The following is a 15,260-nucleotide window of genomic DNA, read 5'->3' as shown; positions in this document are numbered from 1 at the left end:
CACCCGCATAAGTCGCGAAAAAAAGACCACACGTACGGCCTGGGCTTGGCAAACCCCGAGAGACAGACCACGGACGAGCTGTTAGTAACGGACACGGCCCTTGTCAATATAGTAAAAGATTAGTATTGAAACTAGTGAAGAGTAAGCAACCTTTTATCTCACACTCCCCGGTGTTTAGACTGACATCACGTACTATGTGAGAACGGGATCAACAAAACTATGGCATATTGATACACCCTCGTAAACTCCGACCACACCTTGACAGTAAGTATCGTGACGTTGTGTGACTTTACCGCGGGCACTACATCAATCAAGGACGTAGGCTGATTCTCATAATATATCAGTGTCAAGTAAAGCTCGCCATGGTCCACCAACCTTGCCGGGCACCCCGGATTCGCCCATGGATTTGGTCAGTCGACAGGCGGTACTAGGGGATGTAGTTGACGGTGAAGCTGAACTGGCGCCGTCTCCTGAGTGCACGCAACTGCAGAACCGTGGTTCCGATGCACTATCACCAATTGCTCATAGATAAAGAACCAGGTTCTGTTTAGCCAAAAGTGAGTCCGAACGCACGGTCCCGGTGTGACCTCCAGCTAATATTCGACCTTCAGAGGCTTTCAGGTATTATCACACTGACGGAGCCACGCACCAGGGTACGATCGAACAAGTTCACAACCAACGGTCAGAACCTGCGGGTCCTCTCGTACTTCGCATTAGGACGATAGCACCGTATTTGAACGTCTGTAGGTTACAACTCAACGCTCTCATGAAGGTAAAAACACACATCCCTGTCCCTTGAGTTGGGTTAAAACTCCGCAACGGGTCTAAGAATTATTATACCGTATCGTAAGAGCAGACCTATACTTATCCCACAGCGACGTCTCTATGAACGCGGGGCCGACCCCAGACAGGAATACCTGGGGTAACTTTTCTGACACCTCGTGCTTAAAACTCTTAAAGACAAAAGGATCGAGCGGCCGTTCTTTAGCAGTTCGCACTCGGACTGACAGTCGGGATCAAGCCAGCATTTGCCCGTTTGCTCTTCTGGAGGTTTGTGGCCACCCTGAGCTTGCCTTAGGACCGCTGCGGTCTCATTTGACAGTGTGACAACCCCTGTACCCCGCCCCCGCTGTGCGGTGCATCCGAAGTTTTCTAGAGATCCCCCGTATTGGTTAATACATTGAACAACAACCACCTTAAAACCCTGTCCGGGCATAGTAGAAAAGGTTTCTTTTACTAGACCCTGCCAGGCGGTGTCTGTCAGTGAAGAAGTGACACTCTAACACTGCGGCGCCACCTCTCCGGTCACTCAACACCTCATACCTCCAATCCATCTCCCCCGGGTCGTAGGTCAACTAAGACGTGAACAGTCCCGGTCCACTGTCAGATGGGTCACTCGACAGACGAGCGGGACAGATTTTCTCTAGTTACTCAAGTCGATATCGGCTCTAATGAGCTGAAGATTAATGTTTCTAAATGCAGAGAGTCTGTGGTTCTAAAGACGGTTACACCCGAGGCTGTGACTATAGTCACTATTACATTAATAGCAATGGACCGACATCAAAGTTCGTGAACCCTCGAGTGATCAGTCTCCCTTCTTTGTTTTAAGGTGAAATTAAGAGTAAACATGATCGAGACAGTTCTGAGTTGGTAGGTCATGCGGCGCAGAGGCTCCGCACAAAGATAAAGAACGGCACCACAAGCACAACTTAGGCCGTCCATGACCAGCTTGAGACGGGATCGAGCTCCCGTACGAGCACCCAATCCAAACTCTGTAGCCAGTCGCATCTTGCTACAAGCCCGACACCATCCAAAGTCAGAGAAACTCAGGATCCCGAATTTCCGGATCCTCTGTGACGATGTCCCGTAACGACCGTCCGCGCACGAATCGAGGCAGTTCACCGGGTGGACCTGATGCGGTTATCAGTCGGGTCTGGTGGGAGGAGAAGACCTGTCCCTCACACGGGTAGTCCAGGACCTTCAAGAAGTCTCGGACGTCGCTCAAGCGCAACGCTCTTCGGACGATTACACCTCACCTTCCGAGGAGGACGGCCAGGGTTTATCTCTCCATAAAACCGAAAGGAAAACTCGTAACGGACCTCCCGCTCGCGTCCCCGGGCCAAGTCTCGGTGCTTAGACGGATACGATTATTCACACGTGACCCCAACCAGGTTACCAACGCACTACATGAGTAACTGTCGCCCGTTCCAGTAGCTTCACGCGGTGCGATAATCACTTAGATTCTCGTTAGGTCAACGCTCGTCGTGTGAGCACATGTCAGTTTGGTATGAGTACCCACTGACCCCGTTCCAACCACTGTTCTAATGGTCCCTGCCCCCCCGACAGGCCTCAAGGATCTCTCTCGAGTATTTGCTACGCTCCCAACGATCTGCACAACGTGCCACTCCAGGCAGGCACACGCCCAACCCCTGCCCCTCCCCCAGGGCGCCCTCAAGCCTCCCCAGCTTAGCCGTGACGATCACCCCGTCTCGACGAGCTTTGCGACCGTTGCTCCTTCCCCAGCACACGGCTAACGTGCCTCCCAGTGGCAGGTATAGTTGCGGCGGCAGGTGAGGTGGTACAAACTCCTACGCGGGGTCCGTCCTCCCGGTCCCCCGGCCTGCCGTCGGGCGAAAACAACTACTGTCCGAGTGAGCTTGTCGCGGCTGGGGTTTTGGCACGGTATCATGAAAGGTGTGTCATCCCTCAGCAACAGTTCTGCTGTCATCATGAGGACCACGGTTCCCTCGGTTCAACCCGACGGGCCGACCACACCCCACCGGTCGTCAAGGCCTATCACACCTGGAACGTGGGCGACGAGGGTGAGGCTGGGACGGCGCCCAGTACTCTCCTACTTAGCTTTACATGCGGAGACTCCCGTCTCATGTGCGTGAGCACCAGCTATCCTGTGGGCCCCGTCGGGAGGACCCAGCTCCTCGATTGTTCTAGTAGTCTTTCTCCCCTCTACCAAGCTCCGACGATCGAGTTGCACGTCAGACTCACTTCGGTTCCCCATCAGGGTTTCCCTGACTTCGACCTGGCCAGGCAGAGGTCACCATCTTTCGGGTCCCATCATGTGTGCTCGAGGTGCGTCGCATCTGCACAGGGATCACGACTCCTCTGGGATGCGCCCTCTCCCGAGGAAGCGGATCCCCCTTCATCATCGCACGCACTGAATAAACAGTCAGTCCGCCATCTGTCGTCTCCTCGAACTCCGACTCGCACACACGATAGACTCCGGGGTCCATGAGTCTAGAAAGTTAAGACTGCCCACGCCGACTAACCGCTCACAAAGTAGTCCCACCCAGAGACTCACCGCCCCAGTAGCCGGGCAAACTCATTTACGGCACTAAAGCATCTTTACGCTGAAGCACACCTCGCACTTGTTACTGTGAAACATTTCCTGCCGCGATCGGAGTAAGACTACCTCCGGGACTACACGCTTTTATACCAGTCTATGACCAGCATTACCAGAGAACAGACGTGTCTGCCCTCATCGATCACCTCTGCACTCGCTACCCGCAAAGATGATCCCGAAGCTGGCTCGAACTTCGAAAGTCCTTCCGATTCAAAACCCTGGAGGATTTCACGAACTGTTTAACTCTATTAATTGTAATTTACACCTGTCCCGAGCGTTACTGTGCTGATTTGATTCAAAATGGGTTTTTTAGCATGATTGGTTTTTTACAACCTTTTGATCGCGGATTTCAACCCAACCACTACACGATAGAGACATCTGACTGCCGTGCGATCTTCATACATACTGGCCTGACATCCTCGCGGGGAACGTGTGCCCAATTCATTAGGAATGTAGATTGGAAACACGACGGTCTTACGAGGCTCCCAAACACTGCATCGGTCGAAATTGCCTCCCGAAGGATTCAAGTGACCCTGAGTGCTAGGCTGAGGCATCGGCACTTGTCTAGTCGCTGTGTCACCGGGGTTTTTTCAGGTACTCCGCTGAATCAGCTTCTTAAGTCATTCTTTTCGTCTCTCATGATCTTAGGCCGGGGGGTTTTTATATAAACTGACAGGGTAATTAGTTTGTAAATAAATTCATCAAAAGTCACCTGGTCACCACTAACCCTGGAGTGCCATCAAGCCCCTGGGATTCAACAGTTCTACATCACCTAACAAACTAGTCCACTCAACCCGTCATATTATTGCAGTCCTGTTACGTAGTCTGTCAGTCACAGTGTGGTAGTTGAAAAGACGGTGGAGTCATACTCCGTGTGGTAAGTCGAATTTGAACAGCACATACTGATAAAACTCATCTCGGTCAACCCCCCCTTATCAAAGTGAAAAGGACAAATTTGGTTTACCCGGAAACGTTTGATCAACTAGATTCAGAGCCATCGGAAATTTATAATTGATGATAACACTTGCACTCTTTGGACCATTTAGTCCCTAACCCACATACACCCGAGGCACATGAGAACATCATAACGAGACAAAGCACTCTCACAACCTAATCTCAACCTAAACAGATTACAAACCACGAGAAGAGATAGCGGACAGTCTAGTTAGTTCTTAATAACATAAAAAGAGGAGCACGGAGCCTAGCAGTGATGTTAAACATGACCGGTTAAGAGCAACATCCGATTATCAGCCAGAATTAGTCCAAGCTCAATCGCTTGACCTGTAAATTGCTTTCACTTTATAGACTGTAGATGAGTAATTCTGTTCAAATGTACTCACGAGTCTCGATTAGTTATCCTTCTCCCTATGAGACAAGTGATCAATCCTACAGTGTCAGTATCATGACTGGTTAACAGTCGTACTCACCCCCTGACCCTACTCGAGCACACGTGTACCCATACCTCCCCGCGCTAAGGGGGAAATCTCACCGTCTCTACCTTTAGTCTATCGGTGTGGACTCCATTATCCGATAATCAGATATCCACTTTAGTCCACAAAAGTCAATTTTACACTCCAACTTAAACCTTAGAATATATACATCTAGAATTCAAGAGCAGGTTGGCTTATTGCTTTCAAAATCGATGCTCCAGTATTGCAATCGAAGGGCGCTACTTTGGCTCACCTGAGGACTCACGTCCCTCTCTTTTGACCAAACCCATCCCTTCGTCTTGCACCACTTGGGCCCTCAGGAAGGGTAGAGAGTGCTTCCTGGGCCCCACCAATCTGGTGCTGGTGCAGCAACAAACCCAGTTTTAGTAATCGAATGTACAAGATGTCAGAGGTCTAGAATTTGTCCCACAGACACACAGCATCATAAGTCTATCAATATGGTAAATATATGAGATAAAACTCGACACATAACGAGAGCCACACAAGGATATGAAATACTACCTAAAAAAATACGTGGAATTTATAAATACAAAAATTAAACAATACCCGACACCTAACGACTATATTTTACAAAACACAAACCCGCTTAGTATTTTTAACATACAATCACCACCTTGGAGTATATTAACCTACAGTAGTAAACGAGTGTCAATTGTGTCAGTATCAATTACCATTCTGGTAAGTAGAGACTAATAGTAGATAACAATATACCGATACATATCATGGCGTAAACAAAGTATCGATTACCGAAATTTTTCCATGCTGAACAAAACACACTGTGATTACCTCTGCAAACACCGTCAGGAATCAACTCAAAAATTTAAGACCTAATAAGATGTAAAAACAATGGTGGATAATTCGGTAAAAACTGACTTTTGCAGCTCACTTGTCATCATACCCAGTCGGACCTCATAAGTGATAAAATACAAACCACCCACAGTTCCAGAGTCTCTCGCCACCCTCTTCTAACCCACCCCTCAACCACTGTGCAACTATAAGACATCTATTTGCGCAAAATAGACGTATCATACATCTTTGTAAAAGAATTACAACGTTGCTCTAAATGTAATGATACGAACTTATAAATGGTGAACACATGTCACAACACCCCCGCCTGGCCCGTCAGCGTACCTGGCGAGTCATTCTAATTAATCACTACATACGTAACTCTGGATGAGCGCAGCGAGTGGAGTCAACAGGGAATTGAAATCATCGACTAACGCTACGGACGTGCACTTCCGCGCGATTTCTTAGTCAATTTGATCCGTTCAGTACACTAGCCCAAACTAGGACGTTGTTCATCTGGGTCACTTTACTCTAGGACATTGAGTTCTAGAGGCGTAGGCCATATGCTAGATCGAGTGTCGGTTTACCGATAAGGGCATCTCCGTAATTTGAGTGATACGCATACGAGGGATCGATTCAACGTGCCCATATCCTCAGTTATAGCAACACAGATTATTACGCTTATATTGAGATGTATAGATTATCTGTATTGCTCGTCATCAAAAATAACCATAGATAAACCACATCCGCCCTTACCTGAAGCCCACACACCTGACAACCACCATATAACTACCTCGGACCCAACTACCCAGGAACTTGGCATTGGTGGTGTCACTGAGGGAGTAACCGGCATACGAAGGCTCACCTCCGGGGGGTGACATTCAGTCCCGGCCTTTATTGTTAAGATTTGAACCACTACGTCCACCCTACCCACCCCACTGTTTGGTTCCGTAAGCGGCCCACTGCTTAATTAAAGGTCCGGCTGCGTCACTAGGGTGTGATTATTTTCGTTTTAGAACTCGGCAGGTCTCTGATCGACGTCTATCATCTGACTGTATTTATGGATTCATTAAATCTGTCTTTTCAAATGCTTTCGCAGTAGGGAGTAGTTAGAAGGTTCAAAACTTTAAAAGATCGCATATCAGTACGTAATACCATGTCTTTCTAAGGTCAACAGTACCTCAAGTCCAGACCCAACAAAGCCGCATACAGAGGTTTTCGAAACTAAGACCCTGCTGTGGTATTAATGCGCGGTACACCTGTTGGAAGAAATCTCAAATGTTCAAAGTAAACGCATCGGCAACACAGGACACTTGGTTAAGAGCACCCCGAATGATTCCAATGAAGTGTCCGATCGAGGCAGTGACCACCGTGAGGCGGCACCACCTGACCGAGACCTATATCCAACGCCGATCTTTTGAACCGCATCAACTTGAAGATCCGCTATATGAGTTTGTATGCCAACTGCTGCGTTCCCCATAGGGGAAATACCCTGTATACGAGTGAAATTCGTTAAAGAGGACTAAGGCCAAACCACTTGCCTCTTCATATTAAGTCCGAGGTGTGGTTAGGAAAGCAAGTACAGTACTGGTAGGGTTGCCGGGTCGAGAAGTAGTAAGTAATGGTTGTTTGGATTCGGGTCTCATTATAACTAAACGTACTCGACCCACTTGTAAAAGTGCCCCTTGTATCCAAGGAGATGTGAAGCTCAGCAACGAGACCTGGTTGACTGCATAACTTTTACAGTCCCGTCGCCGGTGAGAGAAAGTGAGTGCGGAGCTATTGCGACAGAGTCACCACGTGTCGAGCCGAATCAAGAGGTTTATTGATCTCACTTCAGCACCACGGCCGTGACGGAGTTTAGCTTTTGCCGTGCGGATATATCTTATTACCACATGTCTAAAAGGCTTAGATGTTACTATCTAATTAAAAAACAATTAGCGATTGATCAAGTGTATGGTTCGAACTCTGGGGGATTGTGATGAGTCAATAATGTATAAATATTTGAGACTCTCATATTCTAAAGTAATTATAAAAAAGTAACCAAAGACTATTTAAAATAATTAAACTTATACAATACGAGACAAAAAGATTGGTATATACATTTTTAATTAATACAGTTAAATAATAATTTAAATACAACTGACGAAACTCTTAAAATGCTAGATAGATAACCAACTAAGGACATAATACCTTAGTCAACACTCTAAAATAGAAGTCTCTAACACACGAGGATAGTATAAGAGTTAGTAACTCGGGCTCAAACCAACCTCAATCTGCACAACACCGAATTGACTAGTTTTTTTCCAAAGATAACCCAGATTACATAAGTCATCTATCACTCATATCGCAGGCGACAAATATATGATAGTACTCACCCTTTGACCCCGTCCACGCGCGTGTAGCAGGTTTATGTTCAAAATAACTGTTGCAAATTTAACTATGAAACGTACTGTCCAAAAGTACACCCTATACCGTTCCGGGAGGTTGATAGTGATTAACTTACCAATTGTTTTAACCTTATCAATACGTGAAGAGACACATATATTTAGCTTACGAAAAGAAACTAAATTCCTGTACTGTAGTTCACCTTGTCTCTATGTCAGTTGTTTCTCTAAATTCATAATATAAACGTTCTACGTCATATATAATAGCAGTATATGTTACTCAAATATGTAAATCTCCCACTGTTATATGAGTAGTATTTAATAGACTGTTAGTCTCTGTTATATCTAGATTAGACAATGAGCTACACAAAGAACAACCACGCGAGTAATGTTGAAATTGATATATAAGGAGAACATGTCAACAGAGTAAATCCCACACTCTCAAGTTTTAGTGTAGCGCGGTAACAACTCATCGCCTGACTTTTTTGTCTCTGCATTGTGACATATTTATAATTATTTATGACAAATAAAGATATAAATATTTTTACATTTAAATTATATTTTTCAAAGACACTAATCCTTAAGTTTATAAAAAACAACGCAATAAATTATTAAGAGTTCTAAGTTTCATTGTTAATAAAACTTTTGTTTTTTAACAATTTAACTTTAAATATACATAAAAGATATATTCTAAAGATTTTTTATTTAGAATTCTTTCATAAATAGTTGTCAATAGTAGTATAGACGTTCATGACAAAAACCAATCAACCCAACGCAAACCACCTAAATCTTGTAACGGAAAGTAACTGATGCTCTCTCTCTCTCTCCCTTTTCAATCACTGTAATTAGCTACAACAGTAATGGGGCGTTTTTTATAAGAAAACAACACTAACATGTGGCTATAACTCTCTTTGTCACGTTGTCATCCTGCATTTAATGGTAAGAACTTTTCTCAATTTATAGGAGACATTGTTATCTAAAACGCAAACAACCGATAGACAGTTTGAACTTGCACTAACATCGACACTGTACACCTTGTAAAGCCCTACCTCCAGATAAATTTTTATGGAAGCGCGTGAACAAATACTAACATTACTTATTAGTCTATTCATTTGTAATTACATATATATTTAAAGTAACAAATAATTATTATAAATAAGTTCATTTACATAATTTTTGGCTGATTCTCTCAAAATTGTCCATCAAGGTCAATAGCTTAAAAAGAAATTTTGATTTTGTAATACGTAAACAAAACTAAAATGTGGATATATCTATAATTTTCACGTGAGATGACGTCATAGACGTTTCCTTAATTTTATATCGTGAGAATAGACAATGTGAGATCAAACTACACAAAACGAGAGACCGAGTTAATATTATTTATAATATACACGTTAAAAAGTGTACAGTCTGAACTCCCGCAAAATTGGTCTTGTAGCGATTTCACAACTATGAACATGAAGTTTTCTGAAATTCATTTTGTATTACTTAAAATATTTCCTTAACCAAATATTGTAAACCATTTTTTAAGGGTAATTCGGTGTTTTATGTGTCTATAAGACATAAGTGTTTAAATAAACTCTATAATTATTTTTGAATAATTAATAACTAATTACTTGATTAAAGAAAATAGAAAATTATATTTTAACGCGTAATCATGAAAGAAATGTGTACCTAAACTCTATAATTATTGTTGTCGTATTAAACAAGACTGAAAGATTGACCTAAAATCGAAAAGTCTTGTTGGTTGCTTCCAAAAAGTAAATATAGCACACGTGAGACACCAACTCCCCGCTAAAATAATTTTTGTCGTTTAATTCAATAATTTAATGTATAACTAAAATCTCTAAGTCTATTTTGATTTGGAAACAGAGTACCTATATACAGCGACATACACCACAAAAAAGATAAAATTATTTTGTATGTTAGTATCACAGAATTACATTGATTCCTCCAAACTCTAATAAGTGGTTTCATAGTCCTACTAGTCAAGTGATCACAATAGCACACCCACATCCACTTGACTTTTTATGATATATATACACACCCTCAGATATTGTATGTGTAGTATCGGCAGGGGTTCAGCATGCAAATTTTAAGTAGCGCCCACCAGCCGAGTGTCTGGGGAATTGGACCTAAATTCTTTTTTTTTTTTTTTTTTTTTTGTAAATAAAGCTTATAAATTACTTAAAGGCGGGGAGGGTGGGCCCCGATTATAACATAAAGTTAATTCTATGTGATATTATGATGCTCATATCTGGAACTAAGAATTTTCTAATTACATAGGACTATATGGTCTACGCTGTTAGAGCACCTACGAGAGTTTCGTGTTTTTTTCTTCATTTTTAATTTATTAAAATTTTAAGTATTTTAAGTAGCCCCCCCCCCAAACGATGCTGGTGAAAGTGCAAGCCAAATTTTAGTATTTGTTGATTTTTTTTTTTTTTTGCGTTCAGAATATTAAATTTTAATGTGGCACGCTCCTGAACCCCCAACACGACCCAATAATATTTTAATTGTTTTTTGGATGTTTCTTAAACCCACCACAATTTATATAGGGGCTTTATTTGTCAAATCCTGAATGCTAAGCGAGTTACATGATAGATAGTTTTAAAAACTGAAAAAATGAAAAAATAAAAAAAATATATATATATTGAGTTTCTTAGTTTCTATAATTAAATGTTAAAATCTAGTTACCAACAATCAAATAACCGACCCCCCGCCTGAATGGTTAAAATAAACGCGATCAGACTTGTGGTAGTAGTCTAACAGAAAGTAAGTTTAAACTAACCTCGCTCCATATAGGGGTAGCTGTAATAACGAATTTCGGGTTTTCCTCAAATAGCTCATTATATTTGTGTTTGAAAACCTGCATTTCTTTTGTTCCTCATAGAGATCATAAGATTGGACAACGTCGCACCGAATGAAGTGTTACACGTCACTCTAAAATTAGTGTTGTCATAGAACAACTTCAATACGTTGCTAAAAATTATCTATAATAAGTTTTCACAATGACAAAACTACTTTAGGTGTTTACGTAAATCTAAAAAAAGGTTTGTCTCTTTCGACCCTACTGACGGGGTTTACGTCAATATCTCCTTAGTGTTGTATTAGTCCACCAGCCTGACGTGTTTACATTAACGCTATCTGTCGGGTTGTATGTGTCAGGGGTCAGAGTTTATAGGTGGGGTCAGCCGATATTTTATTTCTGGGTCCATGCCAGTCTGATTAGCCTTGTCCCTGAGATATTGTGGGACCAACGTAGACAGTTGAAATCAAACACAACAAACGCGGGTGTGTCGGGGTGTAGATAAGGGAATTGGGCCATCTGTTTCACAAGTCTCACCGTTGACTGGTTTATGGCTCAGAGAATAAGGTCCACGGCGAGTGGGGTCGTTGGGACAAATGTTTGGAGGTGCCCACCTCTCCGGACCAGTGTCTCAGGCCCGTGACAATAAATTTGAAAAAGTGGAACGTGTCTCAGATGTTCTACACAGATATGAGACAATTACTAGAGTCGCGGTTGACCGTGACTAGATACGCTCGTCATCAGAAAAAACGTTATAAAGGTATAGTTGACTGTTTTACTCTCTGTTGGTGTAGACCACCCGCAACGAGGCGATTTAACGGTCAAAAAACATTTAATAAATTTATGAAACATAAAAAGTTTGTAATACGTTTTTGCTCATATTATTACAATTAGCTTGACTCATGTACAGATCACAAAGTATTTAAAATAGTTTTGTTACTTTTATTTCACGCACAGGTAGGTGCCTCGCTATATTTTATAGTCTTGTTCAACCGTCTAATGGCCAGAGGCGGGTGTGAGGGGAGTGAATCTTTTTTAAATTCTTGATCAGCCTGCCTAAGAATAGAGGCAGTACTGACAGTCCAAAAACTCCATGACAGACTGTGTACCGAACACTTATCTACCGATAAGACAAACTGTAGTAATATAAATACATTTTTTTTTTATATACGTAAAAGTATGTGTTTTAAGAAGCTTTAGGAAATGTTAGAAGAACCTAGCGTGCCGAACATGAATCCCCCTCAACAATCTCTAATTGAGCAACTATGGAATGTCCTCAACTCTTTTGTCCCCGCTTTGTGGAGGGTTAAGATCGTTCGGTTATGGAAAAGTTATAAACGGCCCACGAAAATTAGTTATAACAACGAGGCAAAACACGCCTGTATAATTACCATAAACCCTACCAGGACTCGGGCTATGGCTTCCGCCTCTCCCACTTTGTTTCAAAGACTCTCCCTGTGTGCGCGAAGCGCACACAGGTAAAACCCGATGAGACTCTAAAAACACAGACTATATGTTAGACAAGGGGCATGAGTCAATTGAATGTGCGGGTGACCGCCTGGAACCACAAGCATTAGATGCAAAAATACCAAACTGCAATCCTGTGAGTTGACCTACACTAGAGACAGAACCAGGCCTCGCTTTTAGTCACGTTCTCTGACCCTGTCAATATAGTAACATAGTCTTCTATACACACGAGCCGAGTCATAAAACTGTCCTCGCCCCCGCCACGTGGGGTAGACTGTCATCAAGTCCTGTTTTAGTAATGTAGACTCACCTAGTTTGACTCTCTAGCCAATCTAGTAAAAGCCTAAACACCAATTAAAGTCATTACATTGACGTGTGTGGAATTTACCGCTGTCAATACAAAACTTACGTACTTCTGCGGATAATCCGCAGATCGCATTTTCCATTAATTCTCGCACTTGGCCACAAAACCGGCCGGGCCACACGGCATATACTATGGAGGTGGGCAGTTGCCCGAAGTGCATGGGTGAGTTAGTCGACGGTGATGCTGCTCTGTCTCTGTCTCCTGCGGTTACGAAACCGACGACAATTGGATCCGGAGAACTCTAACACAGTGCTAATATCGAAATGACCAGGGTATGTTGAGACACCAGTGATTCCGAACGCACGGTCTCGGTGTGAACTCAAGCACAGAGTCTACCATCAGAGGCTTTCAGGTCGACTCACACTGACGGAGCCACGCTCCCGTGGCCGTGCGACCACTATCAAACCCCCCGGTCAGACACTGCGGGTCATCTCTTACTTCGCAGGATTACTAGATCCCCGGCTTTTAACTTCTGTAGGTTCCAAATAACGTGTCTCACTACTGTATACCCACACCTCTGGGTCAAAGTAGGTGTTTTACACAAAATAAACTTGGCTAATAATGCGTCGAACGTATAGTACGAGACGACATCGAAGTCGAAAAACGCTACGTCGATCAGAACGAGTTGCAGCCACACGCCAGTTAACCCTGTGGTAACTATTATGACACCTCTTGCTTAAAACTCTTAAAGCCAATAGGATCGATAGGCCGTGCTTTCGCAGTCCGTACTCGTACTGAAAGTCGGGATCAAGCCACTTAAAACAAGTGAAACTTAAAAAGAATATGCAAATCAAGTTTGAATCGAATAAAAATAACTACAAACAAGAGTTTGGGTATCACCTCACTGCAGAAGCCTAAAACCTACTGCGTCATTGGCGCTTTACTGAAAACAATTCTTTGAAATGTTTTCACTTTTGTAACTTTAAGAAATCAAAAATTAATTCATATTTTAAGGAATAAATATCAGCATATGTATATTTAATTGACAATGCACATTTTTTTTCAGAAAGCTCATTTGAAATTTTTTTCAGTAAAGTACAAATTATGTTCTGGCTTTTAGAAAGCATAAGAGTCTTGAACTCTACTCATAATAATTTATGCTCGTTTTGAGTTTGACTCTAATATTTATTATAGTTCTTGTTCGTTTTGGGTTTCATTTATTTATTGATACTGAATTGGGGTAGTTGTATGCTTGGTAGATTATATGATAGTCCGGATACCAGGTGTTGAAAATGTGAATCATACCACGACGGAATGGGGCTGCTATGAGAATTAGCCTACCCTCCACCCCCTAAATTGACCATGCAGATTCAAAAATACCAATGGCACTTGCTTGCGAGTGGTGGAACACTCCGAAACTTGACATTTTATTATATTTTGGTGTTTCATGCAAGAAAATGCATGTTCCACAAAGTTTGAGGTGCAGTTTTCCGCTGAAATAGAAATGCCTAGAAGCCATAGAATGTTTTCATAACAAACTAACACGATTAGTTAGAAAAAATGGCAGAGTTAAAAAAAATGGCAAAACTATATTAGTCTTGAACAGTCTTGGAAAGTATAAACAAAATCAAATTGAATATAAGATATATAATGATATTAATTGCTGAAAGATCCATCAGTTCAAGATTTTTTTTCACTGTAATTTTTATTTTCATTTTCAATGCTGTAAGAACCGGAAAATAATAAATTTGTAATATACGAGTAATTCATTTTCAGTGAAGCACCAACGAAGCAGAAGGCTTTAGGTTTTTACAGTTAAAGAAGGGGGCAGTATCCAAATTTTGTTGTAGTGAAACTATATTTGCCTTGACCAATCGTGAAAGGAACTAACAAATTAAACGGAATATTTGATGCATAATTATATTAATTGATGAAATTCCATCGTTTCAAAATTTAACTGTAATTTTAATATTTATTTTCAATAATGAGTAAAAAATGAAGACTTGGAAATATGATTCATTTTCAGTAATTTGACAATCATGCAATAGGTTTAGGGTCCTGCAGTGAGGCGATACCCTAACTCTTTTTTGTTGTAATTTTTATTCAATTCAAACTTGATTTGCAGATTCATTTTAAGTTTCACTTGTTTTAAGATTTATTTATTCATTTACATTAATATATATTGTATATTTGTTCGCATTGATTGTATATTTAATTTCTGTTCGTTTTAAGTTTCATTTATACTTTAATAGCAAAACATTTGTTTTCGTTTTAAGCTTAGTTTTCATATTCAATCTAAGCATTACTCGCTTTAAGATATATTTATTAATTTATATTATTACTTGTTGCATGTTTTTGATATGATTGTTTATTACATTTCTGTTCGTTTTGGGTTCCATTTATGGTTTAAGAGGAATTTCTGGTCGTTTTTAGTTTTAATTTAAAAATGTATTTGTATCAAATGAAATAAAGTTTAAAATTGCCTTTACTTTTCTCTGAAAACTTATTTTTCGGAAAGTTTTTTTTTAATTAATTTTTGTTTGTTTTTGATAGAAAAAAGTTTTAAGAGTTTATGGCATGGAGGGGGGGGGGTACTTAAAGTCTGATTATTCTTGACTTTAAAAAACAGATCTAGAACTTTCAATTTAAATCGAATGAGGCTTTTTTCAAAGTCTATACGATTACCTCTTTGATAAAA

General features: G+C 41.5%; 1 protein-coding gene and 1 pseudogene across 1 annotated transcript in view; one reads left to right on the top strand and one right to left on the bottom strand.

Moving 5' to 3' along the window:
- The window catches only part of LOC148952166 (uncharacterized), an 81,007-nt gene that overhangs the window by 37,080 nt on the left and 28,667 nt on the right, over window positions 1-15,260 (top strand). The gene's annotated exons all lie outside the window — the stretch shown is intronic.
- Window positions 306-4,010, bottom strand: LOC148952167 (large subunit ribosomal RNA; annotated as a pseudogene).

This window comes from Artemia sp. Qi Xiang Cuo, chromosome 5 (assembly GCF_049724085.1).
Source record: "Artemia sp. Qi Xiang Cuo chromosome 5, ASM4972408v1, whole genome shotgun sequence".
Taxonomy (NCBI): Eukaryota; Metazoa; Arthropoda; class Branchiopoda; order Anostraca; family Artemiidae; genus Artemia; species Artemia sp. Qi Xiang Cuo.
This window is presented reverse-complemented; position numbering and strand designations above follow the sequence as displayed.